Source organism: Micropterus dolomieu, linkage group LG03 (assembly GCF_021292245.1).
Source record: "Micropterus dolomieu isolate WLL.071019.BEF.003 ecotype Adirondacks linkage group LG03, ASM2129224v1, whole genome shotgun sequence".
Taxonomy (NCBI): domain Eukaryota; kingdom Metazoa; phylum Chordata; class Actinopteri; order Centrarchiformes; family Centrarchidae; genus Micropterus; species Micropterus dolomieu.
Window position 1 is genome coordinate 7262651 of NC_060152.1, and position 25311 is coordinate 7287961.

Genomic DNA, 25311 nt, shown 5'->3' on the forward strand with positions numbered 1-25311 from the left:
TGTATAGTTTGCCCACCAGATGGGTGCTTTGTAACTCCCCTGTTGGCAATACAGCCTCAAATACATCACAAAACAAAGGATGATTATCTGTGTCCACGGTAATTTGAATACATTACTTATATAATTACTTAAATAATAATAAAACATCCCCCATCACTTCTCCTCTCAGCCCAAATACGCCGGACACATTCAAGGTATCCCAATCTTGTTCAAAATCAAAATATTGGAATATTAACTGGGTCTTTTTTTTTACTTTAATATCAGCATCAGCCCCCATAAAACCCATATCGGTCAGGCTCTAGTATCAGTTTACCTCCAGTCAGCCCAAGACTGCCTCATTATCTAAGGTTGAGATAGAGTTTTAAGCTAATCTTCAACTGGGATCCCATCTTCTAAACCTGTTATATTAATGTGTCAAGGATGATACACATTAACTGCTTGTGATATTGGTTGTGTTCCCATCTTCACATGCAGTGCTGTTTAAAGACTCACGTCATCATTCATTTGTCTCATTTCTGACAAACCCAATGAAAAGATCAAGACTAACAGTGAATTAGTCCATCGCTTAATATCTTCTGACTTCCTGAACTTGACTGTGTCAGCCTCAAGCCCACTGGTTTTCACTCGAGATCTAAATCTTAATAACAGGTCAAAAATAAATAGTTTTGTTTTCAAGAAAGGCTCATTGATTTCCTAATACACAGGGCCACTGTAGTTTTCAGCAGACATTACCCAAACTGGCAGAAACATATTATTGGGGACTTTCAGCTGTGAATTAGTCCTCATTTTGTGTTTTATTGAATATTTACAGCAGCAGGAGGGTGTGTTTGGGATCAGCTCAAAATAAACTACTGTGCCCATGTTCATGGTAATGAAGGAACATGTCACCCAGTGCAACAATGTGGCTCATTGATGCGTTTATAATGGCTTTTGGACAGCAATGGAGATCTACAGAACGCAGGAACAAAAGCCTTTTCATAGGATTTGTTGACAATTAGAACAAATATAGAATATCACCATCCTTGTGATTTGATGCTGTTGGCATGTTCTCCCTTTTTACTGGAATGCATCCGAAAATAATACTTGCTTCAAAACCGGTTGTCATTTGTTCAAAGCTAATAAGGCATGTCGATTTTTATTTTATGTATATATTTAGCATTATTGTTGAACTAGGGATGGGGAATCTTGGAATCACTAGCATGAAACAATAACAATCTGTTATTGTCAATTTTAGCACGGTTTGTACAGCCTCTGTCCTTAGGTGTGAATGTGAGTGTGAGTGGTTGTTTGTCTATGTGTGGCCCTGCGATGGACTGGCGACTTGTCCAGGATGTACCCTGCCTTTTGCCCGATGTCAGCTGGGATTGGCTCCAGCCCCCCGCGACCCCGTGAGCAGGATAAGCGGTTGACAATGGATGGATGGATGGATGTGCAGCCTCTATGGTATGCTCTAATTTCAACAGATTAAGTACCAAACAGGCATTTTTTTTTTAGTTTTTTTTTTATGCGCACATTGTAAAATCTGAATTCCACATGAATACTAGATATCTCAGAATTCTATATTTCTGCATTTCAGATCATGTCTGAATGCACCACTAATGACACACTGTATATGGACTGATGAATGATGGGATAATGCAGGTAGGAATTTACAGTCTATTCAGTGAGCAGGGAAAAAATGGTAGCAGCAGTGGGTAATTTCCCTTGTGGAAATCATATAATGATCTGGCGTCTAATCACCATTATGATGGTTAAGTTAGGTTTTTCTATAGACATGGACACCTCTCATCAGATGACCGGAACGCTCCACTCTGTACCCCCTCCTCGTGTAATTGGAACTTCTTCAGCTCCTGATATCTGATCCTGAACGATGCTTAGCCTGTACACAGATTCAGCAACCCCAATCACAGATAAGTTTGTGATAATACACCATGGGAGATGGTAAATGGATTACAATGCAAATCAGTGGAAAATGGTCTTTATTACAGGGGTTCTGCAGGTTACACAAAGTCAAATTTAAGACTTCGTAAGACCACTATGAATGAAATTTAAGACTTATATTACGACATCATAAAAAGAAACATTCAAAGGAAATGAAGTCACAAAATTACTTGCAGAGTAAATAAATGTATTCAAATTAGGGTTGAGTGACATCCACAAAATTGGCATTGGACCATGTAAAACTAAACTTGCATCCTCGGAAGAATGAGGGGAGGGTGACAGCCATACGCTCAGTGTTACTGTAGCTAACTGAAAATCATATGATTGTATGGAATTTTAGTAACGACGCTCATTCATTAAGTAGCGACAGTAGGCTTCAAATATGTTGCTAGCCACTGGTTTCAACAAAGCCCTAACTTCTGTTTCTTTCAGGCAAGAGTTGCTAAAGGTTGCACTTTCACACAGCTGATGAATAAATCTGTTTTATATCTGTGGTACAATCCGAAAGAGACTCGCAGCAATAACACGACAGCTGCACTGGTCTTTGTAGTTGTAGCACAGCAATTTTATATGTATATTTTGACTAGAGAAAGAAAACATTCTAAAGCCTGCAGGAGCATTTCAATGAGCATTAGAGGTAGCGTTACATGGATGTTGTAAAATTAAGACCTGTTTAAAATTATTTAAGACCTGTAATGCAGACTTCAGCGAATTTAAGACTTTTTAAGGCCTTAAATTTTGATTTTGAAATTTACGACTTTTTAAGAAAAAATAAGAGAAAAATAAAGGAGCCTTTACTTTCCTTTGTTAAGGGCTCCAGCATTGACTTAGCTCTGGGTAACTCCATTGACTGGCTTTGTATTTCTAATTAAACATGATCAACAGAAATTTCTATGTAAGCAGAGTTTGTTTGCATTCATTCAATTCCAACCAAACAGAGCATGTCAGTTAGAGCTCGGCCGATATGAGATAATTGCATTTGATCGGCATTGGTGTTTATAACAGCAGATATATGACTATTGATAAAGAAACCGAGAGACAGATCCTTCACTCATGTCATGAGTGTTGCATAGTTTTCCAAACAGAGGGAGCTCTGCAGCTCCTCTGTTAACTACACTGCTGCACCAGAAAAACCACAAAAGAAAACAATCAGCTGACTGGAGTCTACTGGAGCCTAACCGAGCATGTAGAAACCGGTAGAAAAACGCAGAGGGCTGTGTTAGCGGTGAGTCGGCCCTTTGTCATGTTAATTACATGATTTAAATGATTATAATCAACAGACCCAGTCACTTCTCCTCTCCTGAAAACATTCACGACTTGCTAACCTTCCTGTTTTTCATTGCACTCTCCCGGCTTCCTCCCCGCTCACAGCAGTGTTTCATGTTGCGGTAATGATTGATGTGCAATTGTTTACATGTTAAGTTGTTGAGACTATAATTATAAATTAATATATTTTATTAACATAATCCATTTAGGAAACGGTATTGTAGCCCACTTACAAAACAGCTTTCAATATCATGTTCTGAGTGTAGTTTGGAAAGGAACGGGGTCTACTATCCAAAGAATTTTCAAAATCTAAACATCAGCTCATAAATCGGCTCTTTTTCCACTTTAATATCGCATCGGCCCCCAAAAACCCTTATTGGTCGGGCTCTAATATCAGTCTACTAGTTACTTTAAGCTAGTAGCAGTCATTACTATATAATGAAACCTTGTGATGAGTAAGAATAATGCTACCTGCACATTAGTACAATTATTACATTTTTCTCATTTTTCTCCAGCAATTTAATCTTATGCAAGTAACTTGGCAGTGATGGGTTAATGGTCTCCAACAAACCTGCAGTCATTTTCATCAGTAAGAATACTCACTTATATCTAATTTACCTTTTGTGTACCTTACCTTTTCAGTTTAACGAGAGTTTTTAGTATCAGTACACTGGATGTCATGTGACAAGCTCATTAGACATCAGCAATCATTGGAAACCATATTTTAAAGCAGAAATAACTTTTAAGATATCCTGTCTAACAATGTGAGTCGGACTAAAATTTGGACATTGACAGCAAGATGAAGTTGCAGCTATTCGTTGTGATGATTGTAGAAGGAAATGCCCGAAAGCAAAACCTGATACAAAAGTTTACGAAAAGTCAGATCCACAGTATCTTGTGAGGTCACACTTATTTCCAATCACATTGCCATTTTATCTGATAAGATGGGTTTATTTTTTTTACTCAGAGCTTTCCTAAAGCTGTATTAAATCAATAAGTGGTTTGATGTGGTGGCAGGAAAATGCCTCTGTTGGATATCCTTCAGGTATTTTCCTGTATTATGTGCCTAAATGTGAAGGCCCAAACATTCAGCTTACTTCAGGTCCACATTTCCTTTGTCGAGCCTTCAGGTTTGTCAGCTGCTTTTCTCTGGAGACAATGCAATGTTCATGGATAATTCAATTTAGACTCAAGGGCACTGAAATATAAAAGGCACTTGAGGACATTTATGCCATTGTTACAGCGCCAACTATTGCAAAGCTTAACAAATGTACTTGCCGTACTTCCCAGAGACACAGATTTCAATTACCTAAGGGAATATTCTGCAATGGCACTTTGTAGGAAGGCATAAAGGGCAAAAATTGGTGTGTGGAATTACTTCCTGTGACTTAAGGAAGGTCAAAAGGACATGAGTTGAGTCAAGAAAACAGACATTTGTCAGCATGACCATGAGTATTTTGTTCTGTATTGTCATGATGGAGCAATTTCTTTACATGGAATCCCTCACTGAGACCTCATTGTGAATACACGCCACACACGACAGCTATCACACGCATATCACCGAAGTATCATTGGCTGTCTCAGTCTCACAGCCCTCATTCACATAAATATCATAACAATGCATATGCTGACTGAAAGTATAACAGCCCCGTAGAGAGATAAAGGCAAAAGAGATACATAAATTAGATCTTCAGTATGAAATATGTATCACATGCATAGTGAATTGGAATAAATCACATCAAAGTCCTACTGTGTATTAATTTCAGTGGGGGAAATACTATGCATATGGTGGTCATCACCACAGCAGGATGTAAAGAACACCACTCCAGGGGATTCAGGATGAGGGTTGTTTGAAAAGAAAAAAACCCTTTAGCTAAATTAAAGTATCCCTCCTGAGTGGTGCAGATGCAGTGTGAAATTAAATTACAATTCTCGCAGCCTCGGTGTATTTATTTTCACTTGCACACTTTTGAAATCAAAATAAATAAAGGTAAGAAAAGGAATAAAAAGACCCCTCACTGAGGTTGTCTGCGGGAAACATGTCTTCAGTCATTCTGCCAGCCGACATTCTTTATGCCAGGAAAACTTAATGAATTATTTTGCCCCTTGTATCTCCCACCCTTTGAAGAAGAAGTTTAATTGACACTATGTCTCACCTTCTCTACAAAGAGGACACACTGTGTTGTTCTCAGGGGAGTCTCACATTAAATGAGACAGAACAAAAGGAGGGGGAAATTCACATTCTGCTGCAGTGTTTCCCCTATGCATTCGGGAGCGGAGGTGCGCCACTGCTGAATTGTGACCGCCGCTACTAAAATTTCCCACGATCATTAATCAATGCGCTACAAATTTTCACTCACACACTATGCGAGCACGGTAATTCTCTTCGTTCAGCTCACTTCCTCTCCTCATTCTTCAAAAGACATTTATGTCACAGATGCTGTTATAACAGCAACGTAACTAGTGAGTGTTTGATTATCCGAGCGGCAGAAAGTGACGGTGAACGCGAGTGTATCAAAATATTCTGGCAATAAATGTACAGTGTCGGTTACAGCGTGTCAGCTTCTCAAGACCAAGAGAAGTCTGTCTTTTGTTTCCCCAACTGCTGGAAAAGTAAAGCCACTTTGCGCTAAGTTAGCTAACATCTCCCCTCCCCTTCAGACTGCACAGCTGAGCAGGAAAGCTTATACAGTAGACTACGTCTTTTGGCTGCTATGTAACTTAACATTAGCTCAATTTATAGAGGAACTGGTAGCTGTATTTTATTACTACCTTCTTGTCCATTGAGAACATCAGGCACAAACTTAGACTAAACTGGTGTAGCCTACAGCTCTGTCCTGTACATACTGGTTCATCCTAATTTATTTTTCAGGTTTCAGATGAGTCTGAAAAAGTGGTTGTTAGGAAAAGAAAGGATGGTGGTGACTGGATGACCTGAGGTTAGTAAAGCAAACTAGTGATGCAAACTAGTCCTTTTAAGCTAACGAGGAGACGTTTCTTTTTGAATTTTAATGTGCAAATAAAATGCACCTCAGAAGGGAGGTGGTTTCTCATTTTGCCTATTTTTTATTTATCATAATGTCAGATAAATGTCAAAAGCTGTAACATAAAGACACAAAAGGTCAGAAACAGTCGTATCTATAATGATTCTGAGGTTGTATTAACAGGGTTTTCCTGCCGTTAAGGCTTAGGGGGTGATGCCCAAAACATGCTGTGCCATAAATGTAAAATCACTGTGAAGAGCATCATAACCAACCAAATTACTTTCCCCAAATCTAAAGGTTGTAGTTCCTCCCCAGTAGACTGATCTTTAGGTGTTGTTTCTTTATTATCTGCCTTAGCTATTTCAACTATTTGTTCAGATATATTGTAAAAATAATGTCTCAATGTGAGGTGAAATTACATATTTTTCATTGGAAAATGTAAAATTTTCTTGGGGGAGGACCCCCCAACCCCCCACCTCCCTGACCATGATTACTACGACCACCTCCAAAACATTCATCTAAAGCTCACATAAAATCGGGAAAACACTGACATTTTAAGCTATTCTAATGTGCATCGCATGATCATGGACACAAGAGCAATGCTGCTGAGACATGTTGTGTTGGGGTTTTATATTCAGACATACTACGCACTACGCGCACAAAAATAAATTACTTCACCTCCACTTCTACAACTCCATCCTAGGAGAAACACTGTGCTAGGCATCACCAAAGATTTCCTTCATGAGGCGTAATTGGATCAAAGAAAATTGTTTGAAGTTTTCTTACAGAATATACCTGGAGACACCACGCAGATGAGTCCGAGGTGAGTCAAAAAGCACTTGTAATAAATTAGATGAACGCCTCATCATGCAAAAAGTAATATATCATAGTAATAGCATTTTTTCATTTAGATGTTGCTTTTATTCAAAGTGACTTACAATTGCTACATATGCAAGAGGCTGCACGCCTCTGGAGCAACTAGGGGTTAAGTATCTTTCTCAGGGACACAGTGGTGAATGTCACGGTAGGGAATTGAACCCAGGTCTCCCGCACCCAGGCATGAGTGGTTATCTTGGTTAACTTGAAATAGAAGGCTTATTAATACTTTGTTAGCAGTTGAGCAAGGACACCGCAGGGAGTTCAACCCCATTCCAACAATGTGGAAGTACCATTAGCAGTGCCGAAATCGAAATACAAACAGACACACACACACACAAAGATTCCTGCCTTTATAAAGGAGATTAAGCTACATATAATAATTTCAGATGTCACTAATATATCCAAGACCTGTATGGGAATGAAAACAGGACATCACTGATGGTAATGATCCTTACATTATGAGTGTGGAGACTGGGTGAACCTCCGTGGACTAACTTGATGTCAAGAGACACTGCTCTAGCCTTAGCAGCTACGCCAATCTAATATATGCAAATACTTAATCAGCCCTCTCTCTCTTGATCTCATTCTAACAAGTTGCTTTTGACAAAGTGGCAGTTCCCAAACGAGTCCATTAACACACTTACCTCAACTTCATTTTCAGTGATGTTGACATTTTTGCACAAGAAGTCTCACCCTGAGCGACTCTCTGGCAGGGGACTTTCTATGCACTTGGACCACTGCAAACACACACACTGCTTTCTCTGCTTTTCTATCACTCACACTCGCGCACACAGACTGAGGCAGAAAATGATCTCATGCCCCGCAGCATTAGCATCTCCACGGACGCCAATCACTGCAAGTGAGCATGAACACCCTTGAAATGCTCACTGACAGTTTCCCTGCAACATGGATAGGTCCAGCCTCATTTTAGCAACATCAGTAACGATCTATGCTGCTATCATTAGCACTAATATAAATGAACAAGAAAAGCTAATTTAAGATGGTACTTCCTTGTTTTATATATATATATAAATTGCATCATAATTTAAGGGATAGTAAATTCAGCAAATCAAATTTTCCTACACAGCCCTGGCTTGGTAAATGGAAAACAAAGAAAGTGGTGTGGAACTTCCCACACCACACTGTTCCAGTCAGTCAGCAACACGTGGCATTAGCACTTGTGCACAGACATTATTAATTATTGATGTTCTTAGATGTATATTGCAAATCTCCCTTTTTGTCCACTTAGTTATTTATTTTTTACTCTTATTGATGATCTTTCTCTACCTTATCAAGCATGGCATTGATTGTACACTGCCTCCACAGCAGGGGAGGTTGTTATTTCTTAAAAGCTGGGTCGATCACCACTATTAGGTCAAACTTTGACGCAGAAATTCTACCACATCTGCATTCTAGAAAAATCAGTAGTTTAACTAAATAGATTTGAAAAATGTATATATAGAGAAAGAAAAAAACATTATTCACAGTAAAAGTGAACTGAGAAATTGTAGTAGAAAAAAACCCCACCAGCAAAATGGATTGCATAAAGGTCATATTCCTAATATTCCTAAATGACTTTGCCTCCCATCACTGCACGGAAATCCATGGAAAGTATTCACCAAATAGAGATGGTCATCTGGGAACGAGATGATAATTGATCACGGTGATTATGAATCGTATGGCTTGGAAAATCAGTCAAAGTGTGACAGCGGACCAGCTGTGTGGCTGTTTCCTGATATAAAAAGATCAGTTTATTTCCACTAGAGAGACAAAAAGAGTGGGAGAGACAGAGACAGAGGGAGGAGGCATGGATGATGGGATGGGGGATGGCAAATCCACTGTTATGCTTTCACCCAGCTGCCTCAGCTGGGCTTTACAAGCTGCAGCTGGTATAGTTGAGCAAAGCACATTATTATGTTATATCATGTTTTAGGAAGCAAATGCAAACAAAGACATAGCCAGGCAATTGATCTGTCATTTATGAAAATAGAGAACTTAGACAAAAATAGGGGCGAGAAAATACCCTGATGTCCGTGAAAATTCTGTGAGGATGATCAGTTCTCTCTTTAAGTAGAAAAAAATACAAAGCAACTCATTTTTGTTGTATTTTTTTGTACCTGCATTTTTCAATCAATACAGTTTATTTTCAATATACATGTTTTCAGTGATGTATAAAGACCTTAAATAATGGACTGTTATGTTTTTATAACCTTAAAATGAGCCATTTCTATCTACATACACTGCAAGTCTTCTTAAATGGATGTCGCCATGTTGAACAGCCATATTTCTACAGTAGCCCGAACGGAGAAACGTGTTTTTGGAGCGCGTTTGGTCACTATGTTGAATACATACGAAGAAAGTTACAAATAACGTTAGTAGTCCTAAGTATTAGTCAACTGATTTATTAGAATTATGAAAATAAGAGAAATTGGAGGCCCACACGTATTATTTAGCGTAAGAACTGACTGAGCGTGTCAGCCACTGTAGCTTCCCATGCACGCTTGGAAAGGGAGGGGTGAGAGGTGACTGATGGTGCATTCATGTGGTGTACAGGGAACATAAAGTAGTATACAGACCTTTGATTTGTGCAAAATCACGTATTGCATATCCATATATTGCAAACGGTTGTACAGTTAACGGTTAATTTGCTGTGCATGTAAAGTGCACTATGTCTGTGTGTCGTTTATACACTCCGATAATGCTAATCCAACACATCTTTGTATATCCATATTCCGACTTAAGAGCTCATCAACACAAACTGAAGTCAGAAGAACAACTTAATAAATAAAAATGGGACCATCTGAGGAGCATGTGAATGCACCGTGAGCAATTTGCAACCCTCACCAGGGTCCACAGACTGTTGAAAACCCTTGCTCTAGACCCATTCATTGCTGTTCAGGGTCACAGGTGCACTGGAGGCTATCTCAGCATGCATTGGGCAGAAGGGAGGGAAATACACATCTACACAGACACATCTGGTTAAGAGTTTAAGAGTCTCCTTGCCTTTGGGAGAAACATGAAACAAACACGGGGACAACATGCACACTCCTTACAGAATTACCCAGTTTGATGCAGACCTTTCTGTGAGGTGACAGTGCGTAACACTGTGCTGCTGTGCTGCACAGCGTTAAAGCATTAATGGGGAATTTAAGAAGTCATAGAGAAATACAAAATGTCAAACAATAATTATTGCCCTGCATGGTGGTGACAGAGAAGACTTGCTGTGCTACAATCTGCAAGACAGCTGACTCTGAAACCTGCATGAGCCAGGGATCGATTCCTGGCAGTACCCGCTTCTTGAAAGCAATCTCCCCATGTCTTTGGCCCATTTTCCTGTGTGGATAAAGAGAAAATATGTGTGGATTTCCTGATCTTAAGCAAGAGAGAGATGATGAGGTAAAGCTTAAATGATTGCTGATCTGAAGGTGGTTGATCAGGATAGAAACAAAAACATTTTATGACATTGGTTTCACGTCAGAAAGGTCAAATATATTTTGACCTTCAAACAATAAGCAAAATTTACATGGAACTGTGGGGATTCTATCTATAAAATCATTTATTTCCCTTTATACCTCTCTTTCATGACAGCGGGAGATGATGCTATGATGTTTTGCATTGATCATATAGAGGCCTCTCAACAGATAAGCTAGCCTCACAGGGAAAGCGAGGCTAGCTTGTAAATTGGTGATCACACTTACAGCATATCAATTTAGATTGCAATAGATCACATTTTAAAGGTGCCATAAAATACTTTTCAGGATCATATTAGTATTTAGGGGTTCTTCTAGAAAATATTTACATGCTTTAATCTTCAAAAAACACATTATTTTTTTTTCTTATACTGCCCATTGCTTCAGAACCTCTTTTCACCCTCCATCTAAACACTCCGTTTTAGCTCATGTCTTTAAGGTCCCCCTCCCCGAAGGCTCACTTGCCCCAGCACAGCAGAGGGGCAAGGCCTAGCGGCAAGACTTGGCCCTACTGATTACTGTACAAAAACACAACTTTATAACTTTATTCACTGGTTTTGGTAAAACTGAATCAGATTTGTTTGAGAAAATATTGTCTGGTTTCCCCTCTGATTTCCTCTGGCTGCTCTGCCTCCACTTTTGATAATATACGGAGTTTGTATGTTACCAGTTACTTTGGCTGCTAACTACTGCTATCAGCAGCTGCTGATAGCTACTCAGGTAGCCGCACAGCTAGCCATATTATTGCTCACGGTTTAGAGCTAGCGGATGACAGCAGCTACTGTTAGCAGCAGCTAGCGGTTACTGTGGTATTAGCAACAAGTAAAGCTATCTGTCCATCAGGAAACTATAAATCACAGAGTTGAGGCAGAGCAGCCTAAGGACATTAGAGGGAAAACCAGAAAATACTTACCTTTCCTACATAACCATAAAAGCACTTTCTGTGAGACACACTGAACCTCCAGCTGTAGCTCTATGAGCTCAGATGACTGCTTCTCTACAACATAGGCTGGCATATGTAAGTCTTGGGCGCGTGAATATTAATTACTCCAGATTTTACGTCACATCTGATGCTCTTTTGTATGCATGAAATTTATATAATAAAAATGTGGAAACAATGGTGATTGAGGCTCATGGTATGTCAGTCCCATGTACTGAACTCTTTTTATTCAGCTATGCCAAAGGAAATACAGTTTTCGGTTCTACGGAACCTTTAAAGTACAACTATGTGCCACCTTTAAGTTTAACTGCCAATGCTTATTTTAAAATAAGTCATTAAATATATAATATTAATATATATAATCTATAATAATCTGTAAATAATTTGAAATTTGAAATAGCTAAGTGCATGTATACAGTAGCCATTCATTAGTCCTCCAGAATCATTTCAATCAAATCATTTTATTTTACTCTGAATTCCCATCAGCCCCAAGTTTAAGTGAAGTTTAATTGCATTGCTATCAATCAACACATGTATCGTTTGGAGCAAAATGAGTTATCATGCTTGATTGTTTTCCCACCTGCATGTTGCTACGGCAATCTCAGCAACATGTGCACATCAAAGTTTGGTTGATTAATGGAGGTAAGATGCTGTAGAGTTCAGAGTTCACTAAATAGCTGTCTGGTATTCATTGTCTGTGATGCTTTTGTAAACTAATACATACATAAATGTTGACCAATGACCTCAGTGAAGAGGCCAGTTAGTGACATGGATTAAGTTTCATCTATATATATATGGTTTTTTTTTTGTCGGTTAGGATGTTAATGTACCCCCATAGCTGTTGCCATTTTCACCATAAACTCACTGATTTCAATGATAAGATGACACGGCAGAAAATTCTTCTGCAACTATTGTATTGGACTTTCCTCGAATCAGGATTTTCAGTCGACTCAGGGCCTACACTTCTAACTGATGGGGACAAGGGGGTTGGGTGTCCTGGTCATGTTCTAGTTGGTTTAGTGTTTTGCAATAAGCATGTTATATTCAAAATCTTCAAAAATGTATATATGAAGAAATGCATTTCCAAGCCATCCCTAAAACTAAATGTATCTTACCCCTCATAAATCTTGAGAGCAGTGATTAACGTCAAACTTATTTTGAAACTGTTGTTAAAATGAAAATGTGCAATACATCCATATTTGAAGCTAACAAAGGACTAACAAAGTGGCATGGGGGCCTCATCATCCCCTTACAGCAAGACGGTCCTTGTTTTGAAGTGCACCTGTTTCCTCCCACAGTTCAAAGATACGCAGGTTAGGTTAACCTAAGTTGCCCATAGGTGTGAATGTCAGCCCTGGAGACCTGTCCAGCATGTACCCCGCCTCTTGCACACTGAGTGCTGGAATCGACTACAGCAAGTGTGTATATGATAGATGGATGTATTTAGACAACACTAATATAACAATCTACCCAAACTCTATGTATCTCTAAGGGTTCTTGGATTGAAACCTAAATAGAAGAATATATTCTGACCTTAGAATTATTTGCTCAGTTCTGTGTTCACAAAGGCACTAAGGTTTACTCCCAGTGATGAAATAAAGCAAAAGTTGCCACGCAGTAGTGGTGCACATGGGAGCTGTTTTCATTGTGGTTGTGTGTAGCGTCTTTCTCTTCTTACCTTTTTATGTTCCCTCATGAATCCCTTATGTGTTCTCAGGAGCACAATCAAGAGAGCCTTCTGGGCATTTTGCAATGATGTATGGTCCTGGGGAAGTGCAGAGGCGAGGTATCTGTAATATGTGATGTGTTGTTGTGATACGACTAAACAAGTCCAAGGTCGTCCATTGGTGATTAAGAGACGCCGTCGGCTGAAGCTCGAGATTCTATTCAAGGTTTTCTTTAAATAGTTGTCGACTAATGGCAAATCAATAACCAGGCGGAGGGATGATTAAACATTCCGTCTTTGACTAATGACATTAAGCCCTGAGCCCCTCGTAGCATTAACACTCCTTACCTGCAGAAATACGCCTGGCAGATTTGTACCTCAAACAAACACACACACAACCATTTTAAGAAGAGCATGTATCTGCAATCGCAGCGCGTGAGAGGAACAGGGCTAAAGGTGCAGCAGATCAAGCTGCATATAAACGGCTCCATCTATTTTCAATTAAAAGATGCCATCGATTCGGGCCTATTGGTATGCATGGGAAAACAGCAGATGAGTGAGGAGTGTTCCTAGTTGTTTTTGCTGCTGAGAGGAAAGTGAAGGGCGTTCAAGCAAATCGAGCCACTTTGTACACTCACGTCTTAACACAAATTAACCAAATTATAAATAAATTTGTCATACTCGGGGTGGGGATTCCGGATAAAGGGAGATTAAGGGTAGCAATGCGGTAAACAAAGATAATCCCAATGCTCAATAATGCAACTCACCTCCCTCTCAGAGGATGGAATATATTTGTTGCCACTTATGTATAAATGATCTCTAGAGGCAATCACTCCCAGTGAGTGAGTAAATCAGCAAGCCCTGAACCAATGTTTCATTATGTTATACCATGTAATCGAGTATAAAATATTCAAATTGTACTGTTCTTTGCAAAAAACTTTCATGAAATAATGTGATAAATAGCTTTAATTTTGACCTGCGCTTTGGCAACTGGCCAAACATACTATGGTTTAATTTACCCAGGATAATCATCATTTCCTAAAAGCAATTAGATCAGTAATGTTATTAAACAGGCGCTTTACATCACTATCAGCACTTATGTCACCCGGAGGTCTCAGTTATTCTCCCACCATCTCCCTCTGTTTTGTGATTCTAGCCATCCCGCCCAATCATAATGTACATTTATTAGTGTCAAGTAATGGTAACAAGCATTTAATGGATATGTGCTAAACTATGAATTATTCATCCTGCTAAGACAGTGTTAATGCCTCACTCATCACAGTACACAGGATGGAGTAAGTATGGCTGACAACACAATGCAATTATTAATGTTATATGCCAGATTAAGCAGATACATAATGTTTTCAGTGTCATCCACATGTTGATCCTCAATTTGCAAATTGCTATTCATCCCACAGAAGATGCTAACATTAAATAATTATAGCAAGACCTACTTAGATAACTAAAGTAATAAATATTAATGTCTGATTCACATACTTAAATGCCTTAAGCAATGTCGTGCAATTGTCTGATGGTATTTTAATGTACTAATGGTAAAGATACAAGTCAGAGTTCGGTGATGTTGCTACTGTTGGGGTTATTGGGTTTATTCATCTGTAACACTGACCTGAGGAGATGCTGGCATTTCTAACTTTAAACCAGAACTTGGAACAAAATCTCCTCTTCGGATTATAATTTCAAGCCACTCCTTACCTCCTCCCCTGTATTTTCGCTGATATGACACCTGAACAGGAAGCCTTTCTAACACGTAGTTAATGTGGTTAAGGCACCGAAAGTACTTAGTTTGGTTCAAGGAAAGATCACAGTTTTCCTTAAAATAATAAGTCAATAATAACTTTTGGTTTCACACGGGACATGAACAGGGGTGTCCTGGGTGAAAGTGTTTACATGGACTTGGCCAGTGTGACTGTCACTGGCCCTTGGCCTCCTGTCATTTTGCCCCCCAAGGGGAAAGCAAGTTGAGTATATATGTCTTGGTTGATTATGATGAGAAGATCAAGATCAATTGCATCTTTGGTGCGTTCAATACAGCAATAGCTTTATATGTGGGTTGTGCCAAGCACAAAGAATGGAAACAACTAGCCTAGCTCAGTAAAATCAATAATAAGTAATGGTAAACTGTGACACAGTGTACCTGTGTTGAAGTCTAATTATGCATAGGACTTTGTACTTTAGTACCATGACTCCGAACCTATTTGTGACTTGCAAAACTATTTTACCACGTTTGCAAAATATCAATATTGCCTCATCTCATCTGGTTTCATCCATTTCAGTTATGACCACACACAGTTTTGTAGGTGTGCTGTTTTCCTCACTTGCATCAAAGTCATTGATGAATAAACAGCCAGTGAAGTAGTATTGAAAATCTGCATGTTGCAGCCTTTTAATGAAAGGCGAACATGCACACCAGTGAACAGTCCTTTATGCCATGGATGATTACGTTTGATAATTACAGTATCTGCCTACATAATAGTCTGTTTTGAATGCTTTCACATGAGTCGGGGTGAGATAATACACACACATAATCATATTCAAAAATAATGCAATTCATAGCCCTAGCATAGCAGCACAATGATGTGGCAGCCTTTTCATGGAGGCATTCAGTTGCTGAAAAACAGCAGGGTTTACCCAAAATGGAGACAGTAAATCAATAAAAGTACCCCAGTGTATTTCTACCTAATGTCTGATTCACTGATGAATTTGAATAATTATCATTAACCAAGCACACTATGGCCCATCCCACATACAGAGCCTTGCAAAAGTATTGACCCTCCTTGGCTTTTTACCTATTTTGTTACTTTACAGCCATTAGGTCATTGTTTTTTTTAATCTGAATTTTATTTGATGGATCAGAACACAAGAGTCTAAGTTGGTGAAGTGAAATTAGAAAAATATATACATAAAACTATTTTTTAGAAATAAAAAACTGAAAATTGGCATGTGCATATGTATTCACCCCCTTTGTTATGAAGCCCATAAAAAGCTCTGGTGCAAAAAATTACCTTCAGAAGTCCCATAATTAGTGAAATGATGTCCACCTCTGTCCAATCTAAGTGTCACATGATCTGTCAGTACATACAGAGCCTTTCCGAAACTTTTTGCTCCTCCCTCTCCCTACCTACTTCCACTCTGTTTGTGCGTTCATGTGGAGGGTCCGCCACATTGAGTGCCATCCGAAACCAATGAGGGCGGAGTGGTAGTGGGTTGTTAAACCCTGAAATGCCGAGTCAGCACCGATGCTGGCTTGTTGAAGGTGTGTAACATCGCTGCACGATGGGGGACCTTTCTTTCAATTTGCGTTCTGTGTGACTTCGCCGGTTAAAGGGGCTATATGTAAGTTTTTGATTTTAATAAATCAAATTGTCATTGCCTTATTGTCAGTGGGCTCAAAACTCACTCAGAAATTAAGCACACGCCTGTTTCCTCCGTTGCTTGCATCAGCCACTAGTCTGCTTTTAATGTGAGGTCTCCAGGTCGGATTCAGCTCTGTGGGTGCTCCCGAGCCTCTCTCGTACTCCAGTGACAACACGGCAGCTAACGACATTCAGCCCACTAACACCATAAAACAACCGGCTCCACGTAAGGATACAAAACAACAATAAATGCTTATGTGCTGAAGCCCATCAGACCAAACAGGTTCAGATAACAAAGTGAGCATTTTGTAAAGCTGGAGAAACACAGAGAAAGTCATGTTAGCTCACCGGCTAACGCTGAGCAGTTGCTAATGTTATCCGGTGCTTATATAACGTTAGATTTCCACATTACTTCACCAACTAACGCCAACCTGCTGCTACAGTGCTATTTTGAACAGTTATGAGTCAAATGCACAAATATTGGATACTACACTATCATGTTGATTTAGCATGCAAGAAAGTATGTAACGGCAAAAAGCCTATAGTGATGCAGCCAGCTAACGCTATAGTAGCTCGGACTTGCTGCGGTTTTCTTCATAACATTCAGTTTATGTTTATTGTGGTTTTACCAATACTCAGGTAACTTACACAGCTTCTCCACCTCTTAGTCGCTGTAACTAACGTGACCCACATAACATAAAACACTGCAACAAAACGGTCACAACAACCCAGAGGAAGGAAGAGCCATCCACCAACACTAGTTACAGTAAAGTTACTGACTGCGGTCTAACTGTTATAAAGTGTGAAACAGTCTCGTTATAATATTCAGTCCAGCTCACAAACCGTTTCATTATCATCCAGTATATGTAGCTGTGTTGACATTGCTGAGCCTCCAGTGACAGATTCACAGATAGTAAAGATAGTTACTGAAAGCAGCAGGCGAGCTAAAGATGTAGCACGTCAGCTAAATGCAGTAAATGTACCGTGATCATGTAACGAGCATGGATTAGTTCAACCTGCAGCTGATAAAACTATTACTGTAACGTTGCAGTGGGAGTTTACCAGAGTTTCTCCCTGTCTGTCTATAGCCTAGTCACTCTGCCTTTTTTCGGGAGGATTTTGCTGGTATGTGGCTCGCTGCGCTGAATCAAGTAACGTTACGGAGCCAGTGTTGATCTACCTCTGAGACAGGAACGTTGAAATAACAGAGCCTAAACATGTCTGAGTAAAAAGCCACATCCTGCACTCTGGTGTTTCTGCGTTTATTGATGTCACTGTATTTAAACCCTATGCAGGTTAGGGAGCTCGATTTGGCCTGGAGGGTGACTCCGACCAGAGTTCACTCCGTGTCGGAGTGGAAGTAGCGAGGGTCTATTTTCGGAAAGGCCCATACACACCTTTTTGAAAGGCCCCAGTGGCTGCATATGCTAAGCAAGAGGCACTACTAACTCCAAACAAGTAAGGGACAATGTTGTAGAGAAGTAAAAATCAGGGTTAGGTTATAATAAAATATCCACATCTTTGATGATCCCCAGGAGAACCATCAAATCTATCATAACCAAATGGAAAGAACATGGCACAACAGAAAAATTTGCCAAGACACAGCCGCCCACAAAACCTCACGGACCGGGCAAGGAGGGCATTAATCAGAAAGGCAGCACAGAGACCTAAAGTAACCCTGGAGGATCTGCAGAGATCCACAGCAGAGACTGGAGTGTCTGTACATAGGAGGACAATAACCTGTACGCTCCATAGAGTTGGGCTTTATGGCAGAGTGGCCAGAAGAAAGCCATTACTTTCAGCAAAAACCAAAATGGCACGTTTTGAGTTTGTGTGGGAGACTCCCAAAATGTATGGAGGAAGGTGCTCTGGTGTGATGAGACTAAAATTGAACTTTTCAGCCATCAAAGAAAACGCTATGTCTGGCGCAAACCCAACACATCACCTAAAGAACACCATCCCCACAGGGAAACATGGTGGTGGCAGCATCATGCTAGGGGGAAGACTTTTATGAATTTTATGAATGACCATTTGAAAGTGTGTCTCATTTGACTGGATGGGATTTGTACAGCCGTTGGGAACATTGACTAGGCACAATGCTGTATTTGCTGGAGTTTGTTTGCCTGTAAATGCATCAGTTCAGACAATAACCAGATCAGGAAAGCAGCCTGAAAGAGAGTCCTGTCCATATCAGCAAAAAAAAATTTAAAAATCCCTACGTTTTGCATGGCTGACAAGCAAATACTAGAGAAAAGTGCAGGGGGGAACAATTTTTGGGGCTAAGGGCTATGGAACTCCTCATTTTCAGTGAATCTGCCATGGCCAGACAAGGTGCCACTTGCAAACAAAATGGGATTCGGGGGTGGGGACTTGGCATAGGATAAATGGCCGGTGTTGGAGGCCACTGGATTCCTATGACAAAGTAATGAAAGAAAGACGTATGACTGGAGTTCAGCCTGGCTGAGCTTGGGGGCCTCCATGCCTGACAAACACATTATGTGCCAGATGAACTGACGGGAGCAGAATACTGAAAAAGGCCGTGTTAGTAGAGGAGGCACATACAGTATAAACTATGTTCACAAAAGACAGAGTTATCAGTAACTCAGAATATAAAGGCCAGCATGGAGCTTGTTAGCCGCATGGAGCCTGCATTATTATTCTTGTTACTTTTTCACAAATGCCTGTTAACCTATAGTATATTGATATGATTTGAAAATTTAATGCTGGAAGGATTTGTCCGTGATGATTATGTCAAATGATTAGTCTGTAATAAAATCATCAATCAATCATGCAATTATTTAACTTAAACTCAGATGGGATTTTTTGTAGATCTTTGTATAAATCGACCACAATACTTAACCCAGATGGCACATAATGCCACAGAAGACTATCAGAGTGCTGATGAAATATATGGAGTCAAAGCAGTTGAGCTTATTCCCATACCTCTTATTATTCATCCCATCGCAGCCATGTTTTGTAGAAAACGGAACATTTGTGGCAGTTTTACATCACATAACAATCAGATAGCCAGATTTTGATAAATAAAATATGTTAAACATGCAGTTTTATACTCAGGATCCTGTATCTGTTGAATGACACTCCCATCACATCATAACTCAATATGTTGGAACAGAGAGCAACACTGTAACACGAGAGAAATCAATAATTACAGCCAATCAGAAACAAATTAATTAATGTAATAGCTTAGTGCGGATCTTAAATGTGTTACATCATCTATTAACACACTGGGCCATATTGTGTCAAATATAGCCGATTAAATAAAAAATACATCCAAGTAATAGGTTCTATTTGCCAGACATCTAACTACAAAAGATACATCTTTGCAAAACATTAACAGGTAAATTCACAAAGAAATCCAGAGTGAAGAATAGTGAACTACTTAAACATATTAGGAGCTACCTGCTGCCAGCCTTGGCTATCCTTTTCTAGCTGCCCTCTGCTTTTGTCTCCCTTGACACATACCCAGGAGAGGCAAGGTGCTTTTGTCTCCTGTTGCCCCCGTCACCTTAGCATTAGTAGCTAGAATAGAGGGACTGGAGTGCCAGCTACCTGTGGCCATTCAACAGATCACAAACCACCGCCTGTGTAGTGTGTGGCTGGCCCTACATGCTGAGTGAGGACCATAGGCAAGACAAGGGCTTTCAAGGTCCTTGCACCCTGATAGAGTATTACCTAGTATGGCGAGGCTAGAGTGGATGAAACAAACAGAGTCTGGCCGGGGCTGTACCCCATGTGGAATTCTTCAAGTCAAACCAGATTTGGAATATCTAGGACCAGGGACAGGTTAGTGAAAACTAACTAACTAATAATGTTGCAAAAAAATTTATATAGCAATATATTGCAATATTTTTTCCCCACAATACTGTATTGATATGTCTGCCCATCATATCGATACATGCATGCACTTGATGGTTAGCTCAGTGCTAACATATAATGGGAACCTCCATTAACATGCTAATGGACATTAGCATCGCGATAATATAAACTTAACATAAACTACACATTTTGCTTCACATGTATTATTCTGAATGGCGTAGTGTGCAAACACTTACAGGCATGTGTTTGCCGATGCTCTTTGTGAAATAAAAAAAAGAGCCACTTCACGGGTTTGATCTGCTAACTCTGCTGCTGACTAGCTACAGCCCAAAAAAAACCCAAACAAAGGGTCAATACTCAAACTAAAAATTCCCAGTGGCATAAAAATACAGTTACCACTAGGTGGAAAAGGGGCGGCACAATGCTGTTTTTACCGAACAATTATCAATATAGTGTGATTTGCATATTTGACTTAGATAGTACACAGCAATTAAAAAAATAAATCTGTAAATTCAGTGAATTTGCATTTTTATGTTTTGTTCTTTAAAATCATAGTTTCTTTATTGTTATGTCATTTTAATTTGCAGACTGAAAAACCTGTGCTGCAGAATTGTGCTGTTTTCTAACAGTTTGGACTTGCATTAAATGAAGAGAGAAAAGCGCACTTAACCTTTTCACGGGATTTTGTATTCATAGTGAAACAGATATTGTGTTGTATCATTATAGGATTGTCTAGCTGTATACAGATTTTAGCAGAATTACTGTATCGTGATATTATTGGTGACGTGAGCCATGTATCGTGCATCATATCGTATTGTGAGGTACCCTGTGATTCCCACCCCTACAAGTAACGTAGATGTTTTCCCCACCATCCAACATTTATTTATCCAACAACTTCTGAATGCATTTCTGAATACAAGAAATTATTTAGAAAGTTTCACATCTTAAAGTAGACTTTCATACAGTACTATTATGTATGGAAATGAATGGCTAGGTTGGAAAAATGCATTCGCTACTACAAAAGTTTGTAGTCTGCTTCTGCATAAGGCTGACTCAGGATGTCTTAAAGACACTCAAATTGCCGCTTGTTGGGGTTTTTTTTGTATTTTGTTTTTTGTTTTTCTTTTCTTTTAGTGTTAGGGTTTTGTTTGTCACAGCCATGTCCTGGGCTACAAACTCCAGTTTTACTGTGTACCAAGCCACTTCATTTGAGTGGGTGAGTCACATGTGGCCTTTCTGCAGGTACTGGATGCCATCCCCCAAGAAATTAAGGAGTACTGCAGTACAGTACCAATGTTATTTCTGGAGTATCAAATGTCTATGTTGCTACAATGTTCTGGTATCCAAGAAAATTGGTGTTAGGAGACTTACCATGTGCCTGTAGCTACTAAATATCTGTTTTGCACATACTCCTATATGTGTGCTTACAATAAACTGGGTATAGTAGGCATTAACTATCAAACTATCATGTCTGCGTGGAATTCAGGAACAGAAGCTGCCTCTGTTTCATTGTACAAGGGAAAAGCTAGTAGTACTGGAAGGCTAAAAGAACAGATTACTGCTCCTGCACCTTTTCAAACTGTATTGACAGTGCTTGAGGTACTTCAATGCCAAATAATGCAGGCTTCAGGCAGGCTAACTCTAATGGCCAAGACCAGAGATTTGCACACGCCACACTTTGATCTAGGCTCTTTCTTAAATGTTTTAATCCATTTGCCAAAAAACAAATCATATGCAAGGTACTGTACTATACATGTAGCAAGAGGAAAAATGAAGATGGAGAAACAGTGATTCATTTATGCATTTATATTTATGATATTATGGTAAAGGATAACATTCTATTCATTACATTATGATGCTACAAACAGGACTCCACAGCATAAAACATTTTTTCTCTCCAGCAAACCTCTAAACAGGTGGACACTGGTGACGAACATATTACACGCTTGGCCAATAGTTCAGAACAGTAAGTCTGTGAAATAAGTGGAGCAGCAGGGTTAGGGGGGGAGAGACAGAACTCAGCAAATCCCAACCGAACAATGAGGGACAAACAGCGCTCCCTCCGCACTTCGTCTGCCTTTGATGTGATAACAGCCAAGATCCTAATGATGCCTATTAGATACTGTAGAGCAGTGATCATCTGGTCAATATATATATATATATTTCTAGTATTATCTGCAGTAAAATGTTTCCTACTGCTGCAGCTTCACATTAAAAGCATTAAACTGGCCAAGTGCAAGGGGGCTTTTATTATGTAGTAGTCAAAGGAAATGCAGTGTGTTTGTCATTAAGATTAGCACCGACCACTAGGGTTCATCAAAAATGTGTCTACAAAACACGGTCATTTTCAACATTTTATGACAGCAGATCAGTTTGAGATATTGCAGCAAGTAATATAAAAGTCAGGAGCAGCCACAGTGAGGTGATAGATAAAGAGGTGCCTGATAATAGTTTGTTAAGCTGCCCCAGACTTTTGTGACCTGTCATTATAAACCATGTTTGCTGTCATCACCAGTAATTAGAGGTGTCACATGGACAACAGTGGCACAAATGCATATTGGCAACAAACCAGTTGATTGATATTTCCTGCCAATCAGAACTGCATTCTGTATTTACAATTACAGATTTTAACCATCGCTCCTCGGTGAACTGCATCATTGGCTGAAGTCTGAGAGCATATTCTAGTTAAGTATCTAGTATTTAGTTAACACTATGGGTTTACCATGTTTTTAAGAGTCTGTTCACACTGATGTAGGCTAATAAAACCATTAATTTTATGAAAATGCAATTCTTAAACAATAATATGCTAATTAAGCCTAAGTATATTTATTTGTTTATTTGAAAGTATGTCCCCTACAGTGTCTGCTTAATAAAATTCTGGCCTTTGAACAAATGTAGTTCAGGACCCCCACAGTAGGGAGTACATTTGTAGGGAGCAAACAGTAAAATTGACTCATCACTTGTCAATGTATCTACCCTGCAGCACAATGAGGTGCATGGTTCACAGATAAGTATGTATTTGAAGATATAGAAAACAGAATGGCATTGTGGCTGCCTAATGTTCTCCTCAATGTAAAACTGAACCATCTTCAAAACTGCAACCCATTGCTAAAGAAAGCCAGCCTTGACTTATGTCCTCCTTGAGATTCATCCATTGTGATATGGCACAACCATCACTGCTTGGGGTTTTCAATTTTAATGGTTTCTGAGGGCAATTTTCAGTGTGATTATTTACGGTCTTTTACAGTGTTCCTGGTTGACTATTACCAAAGAGAAATGCATTATATTTTGAACAACCGAAGAGTGTAGGAGAATCCAAATAACAACACCATTGCTTAGTCGATAACATAATCTCAAACAAGAACTTTCAAACACAAAGAAACGTCTGTTCCATTTTGTCCCGTGTTCGATCTTTCCAGAGTCACAGTTTTGAGTCATCCTACCTGTCGTGCTGCTTTTACAAAAATTCTACTGAGTTGAGGTAAACTAGAGGCACAGGCTGGCACAAAGTGATGGCGGAAAACAATGTAGAACATGTGATGGAAATGCGGCATTCATTTTTTTGTATGTATGTATTAATTTGAGGAACGTTACAGTCTCCTCATTGCTCCACACAGATCTGCCGCCATTTATCACTTCAGCAGAACAGATGCTTTAGTGGACATTTAATTGATTTACATCATGATTTGACTAAGCCTTTGTCCATTGCATTTATTTGCATTGCATTGCTTTATTTTAATACACCAACTTGTTATTTGCCACGTTATTGGTCATTTTGTTATCCTTTTAGGACAGCACAAGACATTTCTGAAAATTGTAAACGTAGGCTGTGCTGCAGTAGTAGGTTAGCCATAAAAGTAGTTTAATTAGTCGATTTTAAAGCGGATTTGCTGAGGTACAAACAGAGACTTGACTTGGCCAAGATATTAGCCAACAGTAATCCCTTCATTTACAGGTCCCATGAAGCTTGGACTCGGGCCAATGTTAGCTTAGTGCTATTATTGTTAAAGTTATGTTTGCATACATGTTTCATAGTAAACTTAACTACTGCAGCATGATTTGTCCTGTATCCCAATCCACTGTAGCCCAGCTTGTTTGGCAAAAAGATATACAGAAACTGATATGCTGTAGAATAAATCCCAGATGAATGATACATTTTTGGTATGATTATGTGACATTGAAAAACAGAAGAGCTGAAATAAAAGAAAGAATAACATTTTCAAACAATAGAAGAAACAATCTATACACGTTCTAAGAGAATAGAATTTTTTACCTGCTTTGGGTTCAAATAGCTTTGGATAAGGCATTATCAGAGAGGGCCATGGGTATGGGTTGGGATTTTCTTATCGCTTTGTTGGAGGATTTTGGAATCACACAAGTTAGCCTGTAGTTTGGCAGTCCCATATCCCAGCAATGAATAAAGTATAAGTCTCAGTATGAAATCAATTGTTTGTTCTCTGTTGCATCTAAGACAGAGAGAAATTGTTTTGCCTTGGTAACTGTCACTGGTTCCATGGTCCTTTTATTACCTCTCTGTGACAATGCCTTTGCTGACAGAGAAAAGCCTGAAACTGTAATGAGTGTAGATCCATTTTTAATGAGTAGTTTGACAGTGATGATACAACACTCTTTATAGCAGTTTGCTTTGTAGAAGGTTCACTGCATACATTTGAGTTTTCTTACAGGAATGAATTCTATTCCGTCATGTTTTTTTCTTATATGACCACAAAATGAAGGCAATTTTAGAACTGAGTGACTATGTAAATAACTTTAATTTTGCCTAAATGCGAGAACTTTTGTGATTAAGTCAATTCTATACAGTTTAACTCCATACACAGTTGACAAAACAATCTAAAACTTTTGAGCATATTCACATGGTTAATTCAGCGAGAGAGTTTAGAGCTTTCGAGTTTGCTCAGCTGTCTTGAAACTTGATGTTTTTAATATTCTGAGC